At 48.6% G+C, this 22,654-nt stretch overlaps 1 protein-coding gene across 2 annotated transcripts in view; it reads left to right on the top strand.

The window, feature by feature from the left end:
• Positions 1-10,201: 10,201 nt before the first annotated feature.
• The window catches only part of LOC119453852 (uncharacterized), a 234,869-nt gene continuing 222,416 nt past the window's right edge, over positions 10,202-22,654 (top strand). Inside the window, exon 1 of one of the 2 annotated variants that reach the window (XM_037715900.2) lies at positions 10,202-10,455. The gene's annotated coding sequence lies outside the window, so the exon portion shown is untranslated. The remainder of the gene's footprint in view (positions 10,456-22,654) is intronic. The other variant, XM_049666890.1, reaches the window with a different exon arrangement.

Here is a 22,654-nt window from a genome sequence, read left to right as displayed (position 1 = left end):
GGAGGTGCACTGCCCGAATGCATATCTGCGGCTCTGCCTTCATCGGATCTTTCGTCGTACTGAGGGAATGCTCCAGGCAGCTCATCTTAGGAATGGACTTTCTTAGGGAATATGGGGCCATTATAAATCTTCGAAAGCTTTTGGTAACATTTTCACGTAGCGCAAGCTCGCACCAGTACAAATCGCGCAAGATAGCGTTGGGTGTCTCTCATGATTTCGTGACCGTACCGCCTCGTTGCAGTGTACTGGTTACCGTTGTGAGCGACAAGGACCGAACTGCCCTTGGAGTTGTTGAAACCAATGTGTCAATCCTCTTCTCTCGTCTAGTATGCGTCGCCCGCGGCCTCCTCGAACTGACCAAACAGCCTGCTGAAATCCTAATCACGAACTTTAGTCTGGAATACCAGCACTTCACGAGGCACTCTGTTGTCGCTTATTTCGAAGAAATCGGCGACGCGAGAACCAGCCTATCACTCTCAGAACTTTCCTCCGTCCTACACGATGACAAGCAGTCTACCATTCAATTCGATGTGAATTCCAAACTATCGGCTAAACAGCAGGACAGTCTTCGCTCTCCTTTGCTTTCTTTAAAGCGACTGCTTTGCCACGACGTCAAAAATCAAGCAGACACCCGTTGCGAAGCACAGAATTATAACCGAACCCGCCGAAAGACTCATCCGCCAGCATGCCTACCGTGTGTCTCGAAGAGAACAAGACGCCATTCGTGAACAAGTCAGACAAAGGCTTGCTGACGACATCATTCAGCCAACTACAAGCCTATGGGCGTCACCAGTGGTGCTAGTTAAAAAGAAAGACGACGCACTGCGTTGATTATCGCAAACTCAACAATGTCACAAAGAAAGACGTCTATCCGCTTCCTCACATCGCTGGACCGACTTCGACACTGTAGATATTTTTCATCCATGGATCTGCGTGGTGGTTATTGGCACATCGAGGTCGATGACCGTGACCGGGAAAAGACCGCATTTATTACTCCCGACGAACTCTTTGAATTCAAGGTTCTTCCTTTTGGCCTCTGCTCAGCTCCTGCGACTTTTCAAAGAAAGATGGACACTGTTTTGTCCGGTCTTAAGTGGCAAACGTGTCTTGGTTATTTGGACGACGTCGTTTTTTTCGGAGACTTTCGAGCAGCATCTTCAGCGCCTTCGTGCAGTGCTTGATGCGCTACGAACTGCAGGCCTGTCATTTAAGCCCGAAAAATGCCACTTCGGTTACGAGGAGCTGAAATTCCTTGGTCATGTCATAAGCTGCGATGGAATTCGCCCGGATCCTGAAAAAAACGCGAGCTGTTGCTGCCTTCCCAACGCCTACGAACAAACGCGAGGTTCGTCGTTTTTTTGGGACTTTGCGCGTATTACCGTCGCTTCGTACCCACCTTTTCAAAAGTAGCTGAGCCCTTGCATTGCCTCACAAGGGACCGTGTCGCTTTCGTTTGGAACCCCGAGCAACATCGCGCTTTTTGTGACCTACAACAACGACTTCAGACTCCTCCAATCCTCGATCACTTCGACGAAGATGTCGACACTGAAGTACACACAGACGCAAGCAATGTCGGCCTCGGCGCCGTCCTTGTGCAGCGGCAAGAAGGTATCGAAAGTGTAATCGCCTACGCTAGTCGTACCTTATCATCGGCCGAAACGAACTACTCGACTACAGAAAAAGAATGTCTAGCTGTTGTGTGGGCCATATCCAAGTTCCGACCATATTTGTACGGAAGTGACCACTATTCGTTGTGTTGGCTTGCCGGTATCAAAGACCCCTCAGGCCGCCTTGCTTCGCCTTCAGGAGTTCGACGTTACGGTTGTATATAAGTCGGGACGCAAGCACACAGATGCCCGACTGTCGGTCCCGCGCTCCTGTAGAAACGACTCCGCCTGAAATAACTCACGAAGATAGTTTCCTCTGCGCCGTCACAGCATCTGACTTGGCTCAGCAACAGCGTGATGACCTGGAGCTTCGCCCGCTCATCGACTACCTTGAGGGCCAACTTACGCAGCCACCACGGGCATTCCGACGCATAATTTCGTAGTTTTTTCTCCGCAACGTCTTGTACAAGCAAAGCTTCGACTCCAGCTCTCAAGCCGATCTTCTGGCGGTGTCATCTCCGATGCGAGAAGAGATCCTGCATGATTGTCCCGACGAACCGTCTTCTGGTCATTTGGGGTTCTCGTGCACTCTCGCACGTATCCGCCACAAGTAGAGATGCAAAATTTCCGGAAATTTTGAGCAATCGGAAAAACACCTGTTTTTTTTTCAAGTTTTTTTTCGAAAGTTTGGAAAAAATGGAAAAGAACGAATTTTCTTTAGCATACGGTCAATAGTTTATTGTCAAATGTCAAAAGCCATAACTCTCATTATGTAAATAACAGAAGCGAAATGCTTTCTGCCTTTTCACAAACGAATGCAGGGCTTAACAAATCGAAGACAAGCCAGAAGCATCCCCGCGAACGCGTTCAGTTCTCTGTGAACGGGTGCGGCTTCTTAGAATTGTTACGGCAGTTAGAACAAAGAACACTGAAATGTCTCTTCTGTGGCTATTTCGTCGTGGCTTCGACTATGGAAACATTGATCAAGATGTCTCCATGACCGTAAAGGTACAGTGCCTAGAATATAAGTATATTCTAGGCACTGTAGTGAAGGTCTGCCCGACCGTGAAGTGCATCCACACGTGGGAAATTGGCCGTACCATTGCAGAATCTGCTTCCACACGGCTTCATATGCGGACTTCCGCCACAGGTTGCACAAGTGCACGAGGGAAAGTCAAAATTGAACAATAACGGGCACCAAAACATTAGAAACCGCACCCGAATGACGAAGCCACGCCGACTCTGGAGCTGATATTATGTGATATTGATGGCGAGTGGTCAGCCGTCGTTTGGTGTTTCGGTATCATGTGCGACGTTTCGCTTTCGCGTTCTGCGTTCTAGCTGCGTTTCGCTTTCACGTTCAACGTTGGGTGTTGCCTAAGTTTCATTTTTCCCCGCGGAAATTTTGGCCAATTTTTCCAACTGCGGCGAAAAAAACGGGGAAAAAACAGTTTTTTTCCGGAATTTTCCCGTTTTTTTTCCGCACTTCGCATCTCTAGCCACAAGTACTACTAGCCTAAACTGTCCCGTACGGTCAAACACTACGTGAAAACTTGCCGAGACTGCCCGCGGCGCAAGACGCCGCCCATAAAACAAGCTGGCTTGTTACAGCCTGTCGAACCGTACAAATCGGAATAGACTTGCTTCGACCATTTCCTAAATCTTCGGCTGGCAACCGATGGATAAAAATTTGGAGGACGCTTAAGCTTCTCCTTCAAGAGTGGAACGCGATAGCATTCAAAGATCCTCGACTGTTTCTCACACGCGGCCTCTTTCGTGGGCCGGCCTTCTTTTATTGTTTGCACTTTTAATATTTCAGCCTCAGAAGATTTAGCATAAAAGGCATGCGCTGTCGGTGTTTCGTTTCATGACAATTGTTTGTGGGCTATCACTCTCAAAATTCCGAGGAATAACTTTGTAAATAATGCAAGACAAAGTGTGAGCAACTTTAGTGGTAAAATATATTTGGAGGACCTGCGTGGTTGGGAATGATTTGCTCGACCGCGGGCGTCAATGCCGACGCCGACGCCGGATTTTCTGCGACACGGGGCTCCAAACGCTATCGCGTTAATAGTTGCGACAGATTATCTCACTTGTTACTGTGAAACAAGACCACTTCAATGAGCTTCTGCTGACGACGTCGCCACTTTCTTCATTCATGCTATCGTCCTCCGCCATGGTGCACCAGCAGTGGTTATTACCGACAGAGGGACCACTTTCACAGCCCAACTCCTGGAAGAAGTGATGACCCTCAGCGGCACTGTTCATCGTCGGGCGACTGCTTATCATCCACAGACGAACGGCCTAACCGAACGGCTCAACAAGACCATCGCTGACATGCTTTCAATGTATGTCGACTTGGATCACAAGAACTGGGACAGCGTTCTTCCTTTCGTAACCTTCGCCTATAATACCGCCGTTCAAAAAACCACAGGATTTACTTCTTTCCGCTTGCTTCACGGCCGCCAGGTTACCACAGTGTTAGACGTAATGCTTCTGCCCGACGCCTTCGCATCTACCACAGTGAATGCTGCCCAATATGCTCAGTGTGCCGAGGAAGCTCGTCAGCTAGCTCGCCTGCGCATTCGCTCTCAGCAACACTACGATGCTCACCGGTACAACCTCCGCCATAGAGAAGTTGCCTACCAACCCGGAGAGAAAGTATGGATCTGGAGTCCCGTCCGCTAGCGCTTGAGGTCAGAGAAACTTCTCCGTCGTTATTTCGGGCCTTACCGGGTTCTGCAACGCCTCAGTGACGTCAACTACACAGTTGTTCCAGAGAGCACCACGTGATGCTACCGTCGTACACTACAACCGGACATCAGCCACGTGGCTAGGATGAAGCCATATTACGCACGCTGACCACCTACCTTCCCAACATCGAAAGCATCGAGCCGATAGTCTCCAGGGTGGAGGGATAATGACACGGCAATTCAGTGCATTTCCGTGTGTTGTGCAGTTCCAGTTTGCTTGAGCTTCATTTTGCGCGCCGCGGATGATTCGGTGGGGAGAGACGAGGACGACGAAGACGTGCTGCTCGATCGGAGCTGTTTTGCTGTGTGGCAGGTTGTTTCTGCTGTTATTACCGTGACAATATATATATATATATATATATATATATATATATATATATAGACTTAGTGATACTTAGACCACGGAAATTAAAGACAGCAGAAGAACAGCGTGAATACAATGCTCGACCATGTGTGGTGTTTGATACAGATTCACTTGACATTCATGTTCGCAGGGCGGGATGGCGGCCCATATTTTTTTTTTCCTACTCCCGCCCTCCTCCTATAGGCACTATCCGTCCCCGATCCCTATCCCTTGCTCTGTGCAGAACACAATATAAGCGGCTACATACACGACAGTAGAATTGGCTGACTCTATTATGTTTAATTTCTCTCTTCATCTATTCTTCCCTTTTGTCCCTCCCCAAATGTAGGGCAGCCAACCAGGCACGTCCTTGGTTAACCTACCTACCTTTTCCCTCTTCGTTTATTTCTTTCTATACTTTCCATGAAGTAGCAGACTATCTGATTTTCACCTCGTACAATGTATCAAATAATTTTGCAGCGCATAGCGCACACGCATCACCTAAATGCAGCACCTATCGGAATAGTCGTTTAAATAATTCAATTCGCCATTCTGTAGATCCAAATATTCTTAGAGCTCTACATGGAAACTCACAAGGATTCAAAAAAATTCGCAGAATACTGACATTAAAATATGACAGTTACGTCGCTTCAGCAATGAAACCGCTGTAACAATTTGCACATAGTTCGCAGTGTACACCCGATGCTGAATTACTTGCTTATTTTAATTTCGTGAAATGACGTGGTTCTCTAGCGTGGATGCGCTTAACTATATAGTGCCTAACTTACGAAATATTCGCTTTGCTTTAAATTCCTGCCTGCAGAAGATTGGAAATAAATGTTCCCTGTTATAAGGCTCCCATGGGCCGCCGAAACGCCTTTTCATCAACATGATCATTAAGAACATCACCACCAGTAGCCTAACTGCGTCCATGTAAGAACGAAAGTTCTCACCAAAACTATTCAATTAACCTATATAACTATATATAGCGACAATATTTAATTATCCGTCCATTTTGTTGTCTCCTTTGCCTCGGTATCGAGTATTTCTGCCCTCTTCAATTCACGCGCTGTCACCGATGCATATGAAGAAATCTTATGGGGTTTCTTTATTATCACTTCATCGTTTTCTTTTTTCATTCAAATCAGCAGTTTAGCTTAGTATTCGCACTACAGCCGCGGTCCTTCAAGATCAATCGAAATTTCGCAATGCCCTAAAGCTTTCATGCAGCTTTCAATCGTCGGGCCAATTGTCCTCTGCGCATGCGCAACACGTCTAACGAAACGCACTCGCGACCGTTGTTCTCTCCTGACGGAACCGAGGCTTCGCACCCTTTCTAATTTAAACGACGCCGGCGGCTAAACAGGAAGAACACGGCCTACAGTGGTGGAAAGACCGTTGTAGCATCGCGCCAAAGGGCGACGCAAGGCCCGTCGTCTTCTTCAGGAAAGGACCAGAGGAATTAAGGGGACGGCGAGCCCGAAAGAAAGGAGCCAGTTGTGAACAGCGGATGGAAACGGTCTGTAGCGGGAAAAAAAAACGAAAAAAAAAAAAAAAAAAACGAGTGGAGCATCCAATCTGGCAGCCAAGCGAGGAGATGGGACGCAAACTGACGGCCCCGAGGCGCGTGCGAGCAGTTACAAAAGCGGCTACGACGGGCGCATGTGTGGGCACAGGCGGCGGCTGCGCTAACAGCGCTATTTTGCAAAAGAAAGAGAGCTGAGAGAGAGATAAAGGAAAAGAAAAAAAAAACGAGGAAGGAAGTGAGACGGCGGGGGAAGGCCGGGTTTGAGCTGCAGGCAGGCAACGTCCCGGCGCGACTCGCGTATACTGTTGAACAGCACTCGCAGCTGCCGGTAGCCGGCGCTTTCATTGCTTTCTTGCGTTTCCTTCTGGCACTCTCTCTTTGTCCCTAACCCCGTGCCGTGGTCTGAAGCACCAGGGTGGGCGAGCGAGCAGAGCGCAAGGAAGCCTTTGCATCGGCAACACAGAACGGCAGCTTCTTTTTTTCCAACTTGCGTGCAATAAGTGGTGCGGCATCTGCCTCCGCAGTTCGGTACGGTGCCACGGTCGAGCGTCGTCGACCACTGGCTCACACTGGCGACGAAGGAAGTGCAGATCCCAGCTACGGTGTTGGCCTTCCTGGCGGGCCTTTGGAACAGTTTTTTTAGTGTCAGTACAGTGGGTCGCGGAATTTCCGTTCAGCGACGCCTCATCGGTCGATACCGCTATTGCCTGAAGTGAGATATAGCTACAGATTGCACGTCGATACCATTTGATCCGTTGGACGATGGGTGGCAAAGATGGCTTCGCTCACTGTTGAAACCTGAGTGGAAACTCGTTGGATGCGGTTGTTCGCACGACTAGCAGTAGTAGCAGCCGGAGCCTTGGCCATAAGCAGAGCAGTGTTTCTCACTTGCCCGTTTCCGTAGCGCTGCACCCAATTAGGGATGCGCAGCGCCAATGGGGCGCCACAGACGGGCGACCCAGCCGTTACGACGCGTCCGGCCGCCGGGGGGGCGAACGACCCCGGTGCGCGATTGGCGGAACACGGTGCGCGCACACCGGGCGTCCTGCAGCCTGCAGAGAACAAGCAGGGCGCGTGGCTTCGCGCGAGTGCGTCAGCGACTCCCTCGTGTACATGCAGGGTGTTTCAGCGAACACTTTCAAAAAATTTGAATAGTTGCCTGTGGCAGATAGCACAATTCTAGTTCACGAGCTGGTCTACTCGAAGAGGCGGACATTACAATGCATAATCTAATAATTAACTAATATTCACTAATTCAGTTTTTAACTAATGACCTTACGGCTCATATTTTTGCGCTTCAGTGCATAAGAGAACGTTTTGTTAAGAAAGTAACTGGAACGCCAATGCATTTCTCCGCAAAGTTGGGGAATTAATATCTCGAAACGTGTCATCCTGAGAATTCGTTCCAAGTGGATCCGCCTTGCGAACTCGACGGCTAGAATTTGTAAATTGCAATCGGGCCGGGCCGTACGGTAATTGGCTGAAAAAAAATAGTTAGTGAATTTTGTTAATAAGTCGATTATGCATTTCAACGTTGTGTGCAAGTAATGTCCGCCTCTTCGAGTAGGCCAGCTCGTGAACTAGAATTGTGCTATCGGCCACAGGCAACATTCAAAATTTCGAAAGTGTTCGCTGAAACACCCGGTAAATAGTGCCCGTGTTTTCTATATCATCCGCCACACTCTTAAAAAGGCGTGTCCCCTTTGGGACCGCTTATCATGTATCATCATCAATTTTACCTGCATTTCCCTTCTTCAACGCTGTGCTTCAGGCCCCTAACGACATGCGCGTTATCAGCATGACATATCGTTCTCGACAGGAAAGTAGCGGGGGCAGACTTTTCAAGAAAGGAAACGCAAGCAATGCACATGACGATTATCCTTGCGGGACAAGATAAGCCCCAAAGAGGCCATATTTTTTAAGAGTGTCCTGTTTTCAATGCATGGATTGAAGGTGATTAATTACCTCAGACTGATCAAGTGTTCCGTGAAAGCTCCATTTTCGCTCAAGACTAAATGGGAGTTCAGCTGTCACTTCGACAGCTTGAGTCTTGAGCTGTTTGAGAATGTTATGAAGTCCGTCTTTACCGATACAAAAAATGTATCTAGGCCAGAGCAGACGCCATCAAAATTCGTGTCGTCACGGCCACGTCACGTTCGAGGTGTGGGAACTTCAAGACGTCACCCGTCATCAGGCAAAACATTGCCTGCAACCACGGCCTGCTTTCAACTAATTGGCAAACACAAAACGAGGAGACGGCGTATAAGGTAGTTAATCATGCAATATGACTATCTGCTATATACAAAGCACAGGACCTGAAATGAACCCAGAAATATGTCAATGCAGGCCGGATATCTTATACTCTTTTTTTTTTTTTTTTTTTGCAGTCGAGCAGTAGGACAGTCTCTAATGCAACAAAGCCATGCAGCAAATGCGGACTGTTGCCTGGTATTCTTTTGCGGCACGGAATATTCCACATGATGAAGAAGGTTTGGACAATGTAAAATTCCATGAACCACCTCATAGTGGAAGAGAAGGTTTGACGTAAAAATTCTTGGTTTTAGACACGTGTGAGTTGAGGTATATTTCATAGGGCTGGACTATGGTTGCCAGAACTGTACAAGCGGTGCTTGAAAATAGATATGAATTTATTCTTGATGCGTTCAATGAGGTCAGAATGATATTTGCACGCTCCGCCCCAAAGTACAGAGGCATACTCTAGTAATAAGTAATATAGTAATGGAAGATAATATTAGTAATAATAATAATAAATAACAGTAATATAGCAATTCGCTGTGACTTCTGTGAGGCAGCCTTGTTTCGGAGTCACACAAATCTGTGAAGTGACGATAGGTTAGTTGTTACAAAACGTGCGACCAAGCCATGCTAGCCCCGTCGCTGAGCCGTACTCTCTGTAGAAGATGGCGCCAACCTTCCATCTTTCCACACGACCCAGCTCTCTATATGGCATTTCACTGCTCAGTTATGAGTCGCGGTTCAAACCCGGCCATGGCAGCCAGATTTCGATGGAGGCGAACTACAAAATCGCTCGTGTACTTAGATCCAGGGGCACGGTCAACGAACTCTAGGTAATCAAAATTTAGCTGGATTCTCCCACTACGGCGTGCCACATAATCCGGTCCTAGTTTGTTTGTTTTCTTTTTTTTTTTTTTTTTTATATATATAGCACCCTAGAATATTTTTTTTTTTTTCTTTGAAGATGTGCGAGTGTTGTGAGCTCTACTGTCGTAACAACTCCATGAAACTAGGACGGCCAGGCAGACAGCACACGTACACGTGACCGACAAGATTCGGCACCCTTTCCAGCACGTCACTGCACCCAGAAAGTGCGATGCAAAAAAGCCAGAAAAGTGGCCACGGAGAAAAGCAAAACAGGAGGGATCGTTTCCCGCCATACGGCACACGCCACGGGAGGGTAGGCGCGCGCAACCGTCGCGGTCTCGGACCAATGGGGAATCGGGTCCAAAAAAGAGCGCGAAACTCCCGACGGAACATCGGGGGGGACTCGGGAGGAGAGGGGGAAGAGGGGAGCTGGGGAAGGGGGGGGGGGACTCGTTTCGAAGGAGAAAGTTTGGCGTGCCGAAACGGGCCCATATGCTCCGAAGAGCGTCGTCGGAGAGGAGCTCTGTCTGTTCGAACCAGAGTCGCGCGGAGGATTTACGAAGAGGGGGCCGACCCTCCCGTTTGGATTATTCGCTCGGCGGCAAGCGCGATTTGCCGAGCATCCGTCACTCCCTACACTGCAAGTACTGTCGCGTTGCAATCGTTCGCGACGTCGTCGTCCGGTTAACTCGCCGCTTCCTCGACCAGACCCGTGTCGCGCTTCCAGATGGTTCGACTCGCGTCCCGCCTCGCCCTGAGTGTGTGAAGGCGGCGCTGTCGAGACCGCGCTTGTCACCGCAATCATTTCGCTCCAATCTGCTGTCGTGCACGTCGCTGCGGCAACCGGAACCTTCCCGATCGCCTATCTGTTCCCAGAAGCCAGTGCTGACGCTCCGACGTTCTTTATTGTTTGTCTCCGGCGCGTCTCTTGTTTGGGTTCGCGAGCGCGTGTGAGCGCGTCGCTCGGAAACGGATCAGTTGTTCGGCCAGGAAGACGGGACCGATCTCGTTTTGAGTCGCTGTGCGGCTTCTGCAAAGACCCGCAACGTCGGAATCGCCGGCTCTGCATTGTGGACCGACCAGCGACGTCAACAGATTGAGGTGAGTTGCTGCGACGGTTGGCCGCACTTAGTTCAGGTTTCTTTGACCAACGTAGCTAGTTGTGCTTGTTTCTGTTTTCGCAATGTAATTGTATTTTCCGTGCATGGAAACATTGTTCAGCTTTCGCAAAACGCCGAGTCATCGGAGGCATCAGAGTTCAAGATAACTTTCTGCCCATCTGCAGGGTTCTTTCGATAGTCGTCGAAATGTCAGTATGGTATCCCGATTCGGCGAGAAACGAATAAGTGGCTTTGAGCTCAACTCTATAGGCGCGCTAACGCCTCCTAGTTAGCGCCAGCCTTTTTGTTTATCTGCTTAAACGTGCACTAATCAAAAAAGGACAATAAATGCTTCGTGGAAATATTGGAAAACCACGAACCAATTGATTAGTACTGCCCTGGAATTGTTGCCAAACTGTTGTCAGAACCGTTGTCAAAGCCTGTACAGGCGACATCAGGCAGTTGTAATGTTAACTAATTTATACTGAATAAGAAACACCGAGGTCCCTACGCTTTCTCTGCTTTCAAATACTAATGGGTTCTGCGGTAATTTCCTCGGAAATTCTAGCCTCCCTTCTATCCTTTCATGAATGGAAGCATCGTTGTCACAGATGCAGAGTTGGGTGAGTGCGCTGCAACCAGAAGCGTATAGTGGTTGACATTTTCTTAAGCGTCTCACATCTATTAAATGGTTGTTCAATCCTAAAACACTAGCCGACATGGTACCATTAATGCCAGACTGCGGTATGAAGTGGTGATTGTGGACAATCCGTGCAGAGTTATAGTCTAGAAAACGCAGCATTTGCCAAGGTTGCCTTCAGTCTATTCTCGTCAGTTTATAACTATTTGCGGATGATTACGTTCTCTATAAAAATCACTGACATATCTCGCTTTAATCAGCTGAAACGGGATCTTGACCGTGTATTGGATTGGCGTCTAAATTGGCATATTAAGTTTAATATAGAGAAATGTAAAGTCATGCAAATATGTTGTCGTTCTCATATCATCACCGCGCGCAACTACTATATCAATGGTTTTCCTCTGTCACCTGTAAAGCACACTAGTCTTCAGAAAACCAACAGCCTCTCATGGCCCGTCCACATCGACTACATATCTAGCAGCGCAAACAGCATGCTCTTAATATCTTAGCCGAATTTTTAGCTCAGCACCGACTTCCCTTAAGCTAACACTTTACAAAGCACTCGCTAGATCAAAACTAGAATACGCCTCTGCAATTTGGGGCCCCGGCTGACTCACCCTTGTTAACATACTTGATAGCATTTAGAATCTAGCCACAGGTTTCATTCTATCCAATTACTCGCGTCATCGCAGTGCCAAGTCGACCAATACCAGTTTAGACCTACCCGACCTTTTGATGCGTCGTAAGTGTTCCCGGCACTGTCTCTTTCATAAAGTTTATGTAATAACCTGTTTTGAAAGAGACCGCATCCCCCCACTGCCCCCTGCCTACGTTTCATCTAGGTTATACTCCAGCTTTGAGGTAGGAATGCCTGCTTGTCGTATGAACTTGTTTAGCGAATATTTCATTCCTAGGACAAGTGTCGACTGCAACCACCTTTCTGCTTCCATCATTCTCTTTCCGGATTGTAACAACTTCAAATCTGCTGTCAACCGCGCTTAATTTTTTTAATTGAATGCATGTATATTTTTCCACTCCTCTCTGTAACGCCTTGGGGCCTTGAGAGTATTTTAAATCAATAAAAAAAATGTCAACGTGAAATTTTGCTGCCGATGGCGTTTAAACCCCACAATTTTGAACACGTGTCATTCTACTACATTCGTACTCCGCAGTACGTTACGTGGTTCGGTGCTAAACCTAGACAATGGCATAAACTAGCTCTGTGACGTAGGTAGCACTTTTGAAGCTTGGTATGAGAAATGCAGTCTGGGGAGAGGAAGCGAGGGCATTATTCGCCGACTCTTTGTTTAACGTATGCGAAAGCTCGCTGGATGTGGACTAAAACAATCGCACAGTCCCGTGCCAGGTGTCCTTCCTCACCGACTGCATGCTTAGAAATGTGGTCAAAGTCGCCGCGAACGTCACCGAATCGTAAACAAATGAAGTTCTAGGCCGTTTTCCTGGCTCTCGTATTCCCGCGCATTGCTCTCCATACGCACTCGACGGGACCAAAATTCCAAGGACAATGACCTTTTCTTTTGTATATCGGCACAGTTGTTTTAATTTCGCGCCTGTTATGTGCTTCCCTATAAAAAGACATTTGTCGCATTGGAATGACAAGGTGAGCACGTGCTCGGTTCTTAGTGATATTCGATTCGCAGCCAAATGCTCGAAGGCGAGGCTGTCCCTGTTATGCAGCGTTTGAAAGCAGAAGATGTCGACGCAGTTTATCTTCGCCTGGCGTATTTACGTATTCATTACGCGTCGCTGTTGAACCAGTTGAACTGCACGCACCAAACAAGAATGACGTCGCTGTGCATTTCTTTTTTTGCACACCTTGACAGAGTGCGATTAATGACTGCATGGGTCACTCCTCGCATGCGGGTGTACCCACTTGAATCGCGTGAGTAAATCGAAACCATTGCAATGCTCAATCGCCCAAAGGTGTAGCGCTAGACATTTACGGTGCGGTTTCGTGTTCGCGGAAGCAGTGACCTTTCTATCAGCAAACCAAAAACACAGTTGTGAGATATCTGACTGCGAAGCTGTGCGCGACGCAAATAGCACCAGCCAAGAGCAGGGGCAACTCTAGTGTTTTTCGCAGACACTTAGACTGTCAAGAAGTGGATGCGGCGTGTGCATACGCGAGATTGAAGACGATAGAAGACATGACAACATACCGCGACTGCGATACTGCATTTAGTGTTATTCTTAGGGAGAGGGAATTCACGGCTAATGTCACGTTCTTAAGTCTTCTTTCGTTGTCGTGTTGGCCAGGAGGTCCTGTATCAGCTGCTGCTACTTAGCTTTTACTTGGTCATCTAAGAAATACTAATCAGCACGCTTTCAGCAGCAACAACAGTGACTATTATGCCTTGAAAGGCCGCAGTGGATGGGAACAGGCCGTAAAATTATTGTCCGTTATGTACGGCTGACGTAAAGGGCAGGGGAAATAAGCATGCGGTGGTATAGCGGAGAGGGGAGCGAGGCATGGTCAGTACGTGTATATCCACCAGCTATACATTAGCTGTCGCATAGACGATCGCTAAGACCTCACATGGCTGCATGGTTGAAACATGGCTGTATTTAAATGCAAGACAGAGCGATGATCACGCCTAATGGAGCACTCGTTTGCAACGCCCCGCAATTGGTCAATGTTCCGTTCATGTCGCGGGCTCCTCCGTCCGGCCCCGTTAAATTGCGGCCGCACAGCAACAACTCGCCCAAAAGTTGGGGTCCTTGTGCGGGCACGCATCTCGACCGCTGAGCCCAAGCGTCCCAACATCCAGTTCACGTGCTATAGGACAACCGCAGTAGCTGACAAGATGTCCAGTGAAAGGAAATATTGACAGTAATCACCTTCACGTGCCCTACACGACTGTGGAGGTGACGGCAAAGGTCAATAACTCTCGCATCGGCGACCTTCGCGCTTTTGTTGCGTGCAGCGCGGACGCGTGGTTGACCTTTCGTCCCTCCTTCTCGAAGCGACGGGAGTCGGAAGGCGAAAGCGGAAACTAACAAAGGGAAGGGTAGACCACGTGAGTCATCGACGTCTTTGTAACCAGTAGCAGCCGGTTCGCCAACGGACCCCTTCTCTTAAGTCTCCTTTTCAACAAGCTCGCTGCTAGCTTGGATTATTTTTTAAACTTCTTGTTCTTCTAGTACATCCCCCTCTCCGGTCACGGCGCAGCAGCCCTTCAGGCCGAACGAGCTCCTCCGAAAGGGGAATAGATCGCAGCCGAGACCGAGCCTCCCGATCAATGTGACCTTGGATATGTTCTTCTTTCCCTTTAGGTAACAAAAAAAAAAAAAAAAAGACAGAAAAAGACCCACCGGGGGGAGGGGGGGGGGAGGGGAGGAGGGTGCGACGGCAATGGGTCATCCACAATGCCCCAAGTTCTGTCACCGAGATTCTGCGAAGCGGAACAATACCTACGTGGTTCCTCGAGTGCGCAGTACTGCACCAAGCCACAACATTGGGGAGGTTTAGCGAGCCGCGCCGGTGTCAACTGGCGCAAATTAAGTGTGCACTGGTAGGAACTTGTTGGAGGAAGTTCAAAGTTGAAGGTCATTTGGGGGCGACTGAGGACATTATCAAAGATGCGGTAATTGGAGTTCCCATCAATGATTTCCGCGCAAGAAAACGTTTGTCATTTAGGAGCTGCTGGGTGCATGGAAAAAAATTATGCGGAAACTATCGTCGATGGTTATAAATGGAAGCAAATAGCGCAAACGAACGAGCGAGCGACAAGCATTCCGAGCAGAGAAGCATTCCTGCGACAGCGTGTTAAATGTATGCGGTCATGCTATAAATGTTGTCAGAGCAACAGCTGTGGCTTTGCCGAGATACAGTAAAAAATGTGGCGTGAGCGCTCCGGAAGAAGTTCCAGAGTTTCGCAAAGATACGCTCTCAAATTCATGACATACGTAAGCGGTCCTTTTCTTCTTTTTCCCTTTTTCTTTCATTTTATATTTCGCGTGCTTTTAGCGAGCCTCCTCTCTCGTATCAATGATAGCCGCTTTGTTCTCGCACAAGCCTAATTTATTATTGGAGCTTGTTCCTCCCTAGGGCGCCTTCGAAATTGGCTTGGGTTCTGTCATGCACACAGCGGATTGTGTACGCGGTCTTATCAGGTTTTACACAAGCGACGAACATGGCTAAACTACCACTCTCTGTTCCGTCTCTAAAAACGTTCGGGAAGCTAACCGGTTAAACGCGATCAGCGCAGATTTACTTTAATATTTTCTCTGTTACTATGACGTGTTCATGCTTGTCTTGTTCTTGTAATCCTGTAACTTTTTAGTTTTTTCTTCTCTTCAATTTTCTCCTCGATTCATGGGGATTACTTTTTTAGTGTTATGCAATTGTATCACGATAATACGCGTGTCGCCATAATAGAAATAATAGAGAAAGAAAAAAAGAGAGAAAGCAAAACCGACTGTGTTCCCCTCGTTTTGTTTCAAAACGTCCTCAGCCGTTGTCGACCTTGGAATATTGCACAATTCGTTGCCCAGCGCTCCTCAAAAGCAACCGAGGCCACGTGCCCTGCCTCTCAGTGGCTGTGTCGCCGGAACGTGGTGTATCAGAGCCGACGTTACGCCATTAGGGCACCGTAAAACTGCGAGTCCTAACAGAACGTGAGCTTGGCAGAACTTATCACCTCCTCTGCACAGTTATTTAATTAATTGCTTTCTGTGGTATTGCGTGCCAAAACCACGATCTAATTATGAGGCGCGCCGTATAGTGGGGCACCCCGGAATAATATTGACCACCCGGGCTTCTTAACGCACATCTGAATCTAAGTGCACGGGTGTTTTCTGCATGTCACCCGCATCTGAATGCGCGGCCACCACGGCTGGAATCGACCTCGAGCTCAGCAGCGTCATAGCCACTAGGATACTGCGGCGGGCTTCCGCAGTGTTATACCGCAAAGTTGAGACGCAACCATGGAAGGGCGGAAAGACGCTTCAGGACAGGAAAGAGCGTCACTTGCAACCAGTTTATTGAAAGAAGACGGGCTCACATTTATAGGAGAATGTGGCCATGTGCGCACGCACGTCCGCGCACAGAACTCAGTCAAAGTTTGCATCGTTATCCAATCATACAGTGCAGAAACTGGCGTTCGGTGCGGCGTAAAGCCACAGCCGTTTCGCTCAAACAGACGACCCGTTTCATGTTGATGAAATACGCCTCCATTAATTCCTGTGCCAAGGAGCCTTTGTTTTTACCAAGAATCCGGATATGGAGAAGAGCTGCCTCACACGTGCGAAAATCGTAGTGCATATGTAAATGTGCACTAATCTTATTCTTGATAGACAGCTCGTGTTCCTCTGCGGTGTAAGATGAACCAACTAGCACAGCAACAAGTATCGATACGTTCCGCGGTGTTATATTGCACATTTGGACCATATAGAGGAGCGTCAGATAACTTTCATAATGGTATTCGCTGAGCAACGTTCTCTATTCCGAGGACTTATCAATTAGCTCCGTGCACGTATAAGGCCCGACACTCGAAGCTTCGTGAAACCGCTTTTCTGAGATTTCTTTCAGTGGCTATTCGACGGCGCATTTGAGTTTCCACCGAGCGCGGTTGGTAGCAGCCATATATTGTGAAATGCACGTTCGCGGTCCGCTTCGTATGCAAATTCGTCGGATGGAGCAAGCATGCCGTGAAAACATAGCCTTTCGAATTATAAAAAAAAGAACACTAAACTCCGCAGCTTCGCGATTTCTCAATGCAACGGAGACCCTCCGTAATAACTAGATTTACGTTCAAATGACAATTGTACTATGTACTAATGTGCTTCGTTTCTTTTCGAAAGCATTTAACGCTTCCTAGTCCTTCTGTACTAGCTTAGATGCGGTATGCCGCTCGCCAAATTCAAGAAACACAAAATCGAAAGAAGGTAAGAAATTAACTCTCGTTGCTGAGTGCCACATTTACAGCACATTCAGAGTGAGCGTAGTATATTGTCATTCATGGGCTAACTGCTGATTTGTCATAAAAGGTTCTTTCGGGTGCAAGGACCGACGCCTAGAAAGCGATGTAACAAATTTGACTTTTTGGGATTAACACAGCTGAAATGCCGACTAGCGGGCGCCCTTCCCCTCCGAACGATCTACAGCGAACGTGGTAAATGTAAAAAGCGATTCAGTGAAGCAATCTCCCGTTGAATCGAATACTTTTCAGTGTAATTCTATATTATTTTACTCTCAAAGTATACAAAGCTCTATGCCAGATCCACACCATAATTGGCGTAAAGACAGTTGTTACACGTGCATCTAACTAAATTTTCGTTTCGCACTCTGCGGGCGGCCCACGGCAAGGTCCCCCCACTTGTGCGCAAGCCAACGCCGAAGCACGTCCGGGCAAGTCAACGGTTGCTTCTTTTTTTATTTATTTATTTTGTCTGAGGATCTGCGTACTGGCTCTGCTCGAATCATCCCGCTCCGCCCCAACATAACCACAGCGGGCTTTCCAGTATCGCATTCCCCCCGCCGCCCGTACCCGCTCAAACTGCAAACCTTCCGTTCGTAGTTCGGTGCACTAGAGTGACGAGTTGCAAGAGTTGGCTGAGTGGGTACATTTGCATGATGCGATGTGACGCAGAAACCGATCTACAGAAGACGAAGCGGACGAACGGATGCGACCATACTGAAGGATACTAAGATTCTTCTGAGGCATGCAGGAAAGAAACTGGGAGAAGGTGGTAAAGTTGAAGCCCACCAAAGCACGCGACCATGTCGTGGTAAGATTTAGTGTCTCGCACCACCGCGCTAGCCCAGGCATAAATGTTCCTTCACATTCTAAAGATTTCCTGTTCAGTTTCAACAGCTTCTTATATTCTTTAGAAAAGCCACTCAATTTTAGGCAAATTTTTTTATAATGTCCTAACCCGCGCTCTTCCGAAGAGTCAGCGGCGCGGCAGCTACGTGCGGCTGCCCCATTCGCACGTCGCAATTAACAAAATAAACATTACATTGAACATATGCGTTGCAGGAAATGACCAGGCTTGCACAAGTACTCGTACATATTGGGAAAAAATTTGCACATAGCATAGACCGTGGAGGCTTGGGCTAGTCGGTACGAACAGACGAAGGACAAGAGAGAGAGAAAGGATGCATAGAAAGGCAGGGAGGTTAAGTAGATGTAGTTCCGGTTGGCTACCCTGCACGTGGGAAGGGGTAGGGGGATAAAAAGAGAGAGAGTGGAAGGGAGGAGAGAGAGAAAGAGAGACGAGCACAAACAAACCGCGTACACTATAGAGCGGTAGGGGGCGGCGTCCTTAAGGTCTAATGTGAAGGCCCGTAGACCACAGGAACCTTAGTAACGCGAGTAATGCCTTCAGCGCGGATGTTCTGTCGGAGCACTGACCTAAAGCTTTTAGTTCCGTTATTGCACGATTGTCCAAATGGTCCAACACTCTGCACATCACTTGTCTTTCGGCATTATAGCTCGGGCAGACAAAGATAATGTGTGCAAGCGTCTCGTCACCGTTGCACATGTCGCACGTGGGGCTGTTGGCCATTCCAATAAGGAAGGCATACGAGTTTGTAAATGCAAAGCTAGCCACATACGGTACAGCATGGTCTGTTCCCGTCGTGGTAATCCAGGCGGTAGATGCATCCGCATATCCGGAGACAACGAACGCAAACGGCACATGGTGAAAGTGTCCGAGTTCCACAGGGGCAAAGCACATTCACGGGACATCAATCGCAGTCCAGCCGCAGCGTCTGTTCGCGAAAGTGGAATGAAGACACGTAGACCACTTTCATGTGCAGATTGCGCGGCCTCGTCGTCGTGGTCATTCCCGCTGTTGTTGCAATGTCCTGGAAGCCATTGAAAGATTATGCTGTGTCCCTTGTCATGGCTGCGATGATATACCTCTCGTATTTCTGAGGCCAGGTGTTCATTGGGTCCATGGCGCATTGGGCTTTGTACGAGTATGCGCTGAATGGCTGCCTTGGAATCACTAAAAACTGTCGATTGTTGCGGTGGTTCCTGATTAATGAAATCGAGTGCAGCACGGAGTACTGTAAGTTCCGCACCCGTCGAGGTGGTAACAGATGAAGTTTCTAGCTTTATTTCTTAAGATTTTGCCGGGACTGCCGCAGCAGAGCTGTTGAGTTTTGCCGAACCATCTGTGTAGACATGTTGCCGGAATCTATGGACGTTGTAAATGTGTTCCAAAGTTGCTTGCTTCAGAGCTTGCAACGGCGCTCCAGCTTTCTTTTTGATGCCCGGAATTGTCAAATGTACTTGCGGCCGGTGCAGACACCACAACGGGGCTGATAATCGTGCATCAGGCATGAATTGCGATGGCAAGTAGGACTGATGTCTTGCAATACTTTTGCCAAATGTTGAATGTGGCCTCTCTGCTGGCAAGCAAGCAAGATTGTGTGAGGGAATCCGAGTCAGATGTCGGATGTATGCCCTCAGGACATCTGTGGCAATGTGGACTGTCAAAGGGGAGTCTCTGGCAATGGCCATTGTCGCAATCGATGACGTTTTTGGGAGACCGAGAAAAGTTCGGACTGCTTGGGCTTGCACACTCTGGAGTCTGGGGATATTTGTAGTGCAAGTATTTCCTAGTACACCCGCCGCGGTGCCTCAGTTAGCTAAGGCGTTGTGCTGCTGAGCACGAGATCGCGGGATCGAATCCCGGCCGTGGCGGCCGCATTTCGATGGAGGCGAAAAGCAAAAGCGCCCGTGTGCTTGCGTTGTAGTGCACGCTAAAGAACCCCAGGTGGGCAAAATTAATCCGGAGCCCTCCACTACGGCGTGCCTCATAATCAGAACTGGTTTTGGCACGTAAAACCCCAGAAAGAAGAAGACAGAATTTCCTAGTACAGGTAAGCTGTACCGCAGGAAGCTAAAAAATAGTGCTTTATATAGTTGCATCACTGATGGTACTATTCCACCCCAGGACTTCCCGCCGAAAAACGCGAGAAGGTCCACAATGGTAGCCAAACGCTTTGTCATGTACGAGACGTGAGGGCTCCAAGACAAGTCTCTATCAATGATGACGAAGGACAACAGCGTGAACAGACGAAGGACAAGAGGGGCAACACACGCAGCAGCGCTGACTGACGACTGAATCCTTTGTTAATTCGGTGTCTCATTCTTCTTGGTCATGCGCCGTGATGTATATATACCATTGTTTTCTTTATGTACATAATTGTGTGCCTTTCTTAATAAAGAATTCAGTCGTCAGTCAGCGCTGTTCCCCTTCTTGTCCTTCGTCTTTTGGTATATTGAGCCGAGTTTAGCCGAGCGCGCCCGAGACTAGGAGGTCACGCGTTTTGCCGACATTTGGAGGCGCGGGAAAGAGAAAATGTGGAGAGGACGGTTTCGCGAGAGTTCGCTTGCTAAAGGCTGGCCTGATGTCATGCTTGTTCCTATAGTGTTCTTTTACAGCGAAGCTGTATGTGGCTAGCCGATTCGTCCGTCTGTCGCCTGTACGCAGAAATTATCATCATCAGCAATTGCTCGAGCGTCGTCGTCTTCTTCCACAGCTGGCTCGTTGGTGCCCGCGCGAACGCGCTCGTGCCACTGCTCCCGCGTTCGTCGTCGTCTTCCACAGCTGGCTCCGTTGCCACTCATCATTCCAACGTAGAATTTCCCTTCTCTTCTGTCGTTCGAATTCGGAGGCCGCGTTTACGAGGGTATAAGCCATTGATTGTCTTGCGTGCAGACAGATTTAATTTTGAAGCAATTTAATTTTGAAGAATTGCAAGCGGCAAAGCGACAACGGCGGACTGCGGGCACATACCGTCCGTGAAGTCGTTTTCATGTGTGGAACCTCACTAAGAAACACAAAGAGGTCCCCAAAAATTGAGAAAGACTTTAATGTACCGCAGGGATTAACCGAGTGATAAACAACCGGGCCGCACGTTTCAGCTTCATTAACCGACCAAGCACTCCGTGCATTGGGCGGGGATTTTTTCATTTCTTTTTCCTTCCATGTTTTCAGACATAGAAATGCAGCATTGTATCCTAGAATTCCTTTGCTCGTAAGAGCTGCTTCTCATTGGTCGGCCGCATTTGCATTACCGATTGGCCGGCGCTTGTTCTTTCAAGGGCTCTATGGCGATGCAACTACCTTGTGGTTTTATGAATACAGACATACAGGTGACTAGACAATTTGCGGGCACTTTTCATCTCGAGCGCATAACCAACATTAAAGAAAGTTCGAGGCGACGGTAACTGGTGTGATTCGTATACGGTCATTCTGTTATCCGGTTTCTGCATCTCTTTGTTGGTGCTCGTCAGATGTCTGCACTTTTCCACAACTGCGTTTTGGTCGTTGCTTTACGTTTGCTTGCTTGCTTTATTCATTGTATAGCTGTGCTGCTTTCCGAAATGAATTAAGTTCTGGAGATCGCATTCACTTGTATTCATTGCTGTTTTCTTTTTCTTTCCTTGTTTCTTTTCTTTTCTTCTTTTTTTTTCAGCTGGACCAATTCTGATCACGCGACTAGAGCACTGCACGGGCCGATTTTTCCAGCCCAGGCCCGGCCCGGGCCCGTTTTTACGTTGGGCGGCCCGCCCGAGCCCGATCAAAACTTTTATGGCGAGACCCGGGCCCGGCCCGGGCCCGGAAATAATGTACGTTACCCGCCCGGCCCGGCCCGCCACCCCTTTACCTTAGGCCCGAGCCCGGCCCGAGCCCGACTCGAAACTGGCCCGAACCCGGCCCGAGACCGAAAAATAATGTTTTTCAGAGTTGAGAAATCCGAGCATAACTCCCTGCACGTTACATGCACACCACCAGAAAGCCGGAGCCCGGCCCGGGCCCGCGTCAAAAAACCCGAGCCCGGCCCGGGCCCGAGTCAAAAAGCACACGCCGTGCCCGAGCCCGGCCCGAGCCGGTGAAAATACTGTTCTACCCGGCCCGGCCCGGCCCACGGGCCGGGCCGGGCTCGGGCTTTCGGGTAAGCCCGAGCCCGTGCAGTGCTCTACACGCGACTACTTCCGCTTTTTATGAACGTATTTGGGTTTGTTTCACAGAGTCGCTTGCTGATTTCTCAATCGCTTGTCGTGAGTTCGGGTGTGTGGCCTACGTTAATTCCAAAAATGCCCGTTCGATATATCGTCTTGCGTTCGCCTCTCTTTTCGCGATGTCAAACCCTTCAGGTGGACTGCACCGAAGCCTCCTGCGAGATTGGCGCCACCAAAGCCGGAAACGAGAAGAGCAATCCTGATGTTGTTATCCCCACTACTTTGTTCAATTCATCTTCGTGATCAATGACTGCAACACATCAGTGGACGGCGCCTTATCAAAAACTAACAGCAGCTCACGAAGAAAAGCCAAAGCCAGCGCTGACAAACAACTGATAGCTTGCGTTGAATTGAGCTACATGGTATGGATTCATTTCCTCGACACGATCAGTTGCTATAGTCTACGCTCGTGTTGTCGATTTTCTTGTGTTTTCTCTGGGTCGTTGTTTGTTCGCGCTGCGTTAGGGATTTGTATAGCGCACATGCCGCGTCTTGGACAACTTCATTGCACTTTGGCATAGTCACCCCACAATTATCCCTCCCCCTTCCCCTTACGC

Source organism: Dermacentor silvarum, chromosome 5, assembly GCF_013339745.2.
Source record: "Dermacentor silvarum isolate Dsil-2018 chromosome 5, BIME_Dsil_1.4, whole genome shotgun sequence".
Classification (NCBI taxonomy): Eukaryota; Metazoa; Arthropoda; class Arachnida; order Ixodida; family Ixodidae; genus Dermacentor; species Dermacentor silvarum.
This window is presented reverse-complemented; position numbering and strand designations above follow the sequence as displayed.